Source organism: Chiroxiphia lanceolata, chromosome 16 (assembly GCF_009829145.1).
Source record: "Chiroxiphia lanceolata isolate bChiLan1 chromosome 16, bChiLan1.pri, whole genome shotgun sequence".
NCBI classification, from domain to species: Eukaryota; Metazoa; Chordata; class Aves; order Passeriformes; family Pipridae; genus Chiroxiphia; species Chiroxiphia lanceolata.
Window position 1 is genome coordinate 9,320,812 of NC_045652.1, and position 2,410 is coordinate 9,323,221.

Genomic DNA, 2,410 nt, shown 5'->3' on the forward strand with positions numbered 1-2,410 from the left:
AAGTGGGAATAGCTTCTTCAAAAACCATGGAGACAGCCAACACTTAGAGCTCATACAGTGTAAATAAGAATATTGCCTGTTCCTTAATTACTGGTCTGGGGGACTGATTTGAATCTCGTTCTCTTCCCCACAGGTAGAATTTCACTCAGAGTAGAACGAGTGCTGACAGACACAGGTGTAGTTTAGATGGGCCAAAGCAGGACTTCTCATCTGAATTTGGAAAGGCAGAATTTCATTTGAACTTCAGGCTGAATTCAGGGCCAGCGCTGCCAGTGGTGAGTCAGGCTGTTCTCAGGTTTATGTTCAGGGACATCTCTCATGTGCCTCCCTGGACCTGACCCCTTCCTGGGTAAACTCCTGGGCTTGTAACCAGGGCCTGGTCCTTAGTCTGAACATGTTTGATACAACTGTTGGGTCCCTGCTGTTCTCTGGCCAACTCTTGTGCCAGGAAAACAGTACAGTGGTAGCTTACAGTGTAGTTTGAGTTCTCCTGGAAGTTCACTCTTTCATAATGTAAAATGAAAAAACTGGTGACCCAACTGCCCCCCCCAGCCTGTGCTGTTGTCCCCTGTAAGTGTCACACATGGCTGATGTGAATAATATTGGGTACACAGGCTTCCTTCAGCGCTCAGGGGAAGTGTGTGGCCAGGCACCCAAACATTCAAATATTCCAGGGACAGAGGGTGCGCTCAGCTGTGACAGGGCAGAAAAGCACTTCTCAGGGAGGGTGTTGGTCCATCACAGCCTGGGCAACACGACCTGTGGAGCCGAGTAGCCCATGCAATAAGGAACAGTTTGTGATGAGTGTTCCATGCAGCTTCACACACACACACAGGACACACACACATGCCTGGAGACTGCTAAATCAGACTCCCTACAATTTTCTGCCTAAGCAGATTACAGTTGATTTGCTGTGTGAAGCCAATTCAGGTCTACTTGTCTTCCCTCCTCCCTGAACCTCTCCTGTGTCTCTGCAACGCCAGGACCGTGGGAGGAGCGTCAGCTCCCTCTGTTCCCAAAAAAAGCCCGGCACTGAACTGGGGGTGTGAAAGGGCAGCAGCGCCGGAGGAGGAGGAGCCCATTCATGCTTACACGTGTGCGCTGTTATTCCTCAGTACGTGTAGGCAGTCAATGAAATTTTTACCAAGACTCTGCAAAGCTGCAGCCTCTCACGGTGAGGGTGGTGAGACACTGGTACAGGTTGCCCAGAGGGGTGGTGCATGTAATCTCTGCAGACGTTCAAGGCCAGGTTGTATGGAGTTTGAGCAACCTGATCTATCTGAACGTGTCCCTACTCATTGCAGGGAGTTGGACTAGCAAGCCTTTAAAGGGCATTTCCACCCCCCCAACCATTCTGTGATTCCATGTTCAGCAGCTCCCTGGCAAGAGAGTGCCGGGTGCTGCAGGGACAGGCTGTGGGAGGTGCCAGCGGAAAGGGTTGAATGAGGCTGTCAGCAGAACTCCAGCAGGTTTATTTTCTCCATCCCGTTTAAATGAACTACCACAACTACACAAATAAATCAAGCTGCATAAAAACTTTGTGGCCTTACCCTAGAGAAGCTGGAATTCTTCTCCAAATACAACCCCTTCAGTTCCAATTAAGTGGTGAACATAACACTAATTCCTTACCAGACTTTCAAGCAGAATATGGCCAGAGACTCTCAGAGGCACGTTCATAGGGGCTGCTGATGCTACTACCCCTTTGCACAGAAGTGTCCTGGCTTCTGCTGCTCTTGCAGTCTCCCTCTCCTGCGAGCAAAAAACCCCAACCCCCAGCCATAAAGCCTGCCGACCTTTGGCTTTGCACATGCAGTGGGTCGTAGCTTTGCAACAGAAAATTAAAACTTTAGAATTGTTTTTAGGCTTTCGGGGTGGGTGTGCGCCGGGGCGATGCCCCGCGTACCGCGGAGGCGACTGTGCTGCGCCGTGGCATCCACGTGGCAGCGGGGGCGGTGCGGAGGGCGCGGGCACGGCTCGGGCACTGTCCCCACGGCGCGTCCCCGGGCGCTGCTCGTCCCTGGTTTGCACAGCACCGCTGCACGTGCACCGGCTTGGAGACAGGGGTCGAACAGAACCCCGCAGCGCTTTATTTCTCAGGTGGAAGGGGGGGTGTGGGGAGAGCGGTTGCTGAGACGGGGCGATGCAGAGGGTAGAACGCGAGTGCTGCTGGAAGGGGAAGGGAAAAGGCAGATCTGAACTAAAACAGCCGCCACGGAATCCGGTGTCACGGCGGTAGCGTGGCCGAGCGGTCTAAGGCGCTGGATTAAGGCTCCAGTCTCTTCGGGGGCGTGGGTTCGAATCCCACCGCTGCCATCACCTTTTCTTTTGTGCCGCGGGCCGGCACAGCGCCCCCTGGCGGCGGCGGTGCCCGCAGGGCACTGTGGGTAGGGGGCGGTGCCGCGTCCCCACG

General features: G+C 54.1%; 1 protein-coding gene and 1 non-coding gene across 2 annotated transcripts in view; both read left to right on the forward strand.

The window, feature by feature from the left end:
* Positions 1-2,410, forward strand: part of EEF2K (eukaryotic elongation factor 2 kinase) — a 35,853-nt gene that overhangs the window by 29,650 nt on the left and 3,793 nt on the right. The gene's annotated exons all lie outside the window — the stretch shown is intronic.
* TRNAL-AAG lies at positions 2,232-2,313 on the forward strand. Its single transcript has one exon. It is a non-coding gene; the product is annotated as a tRNA-Leu (tRNA).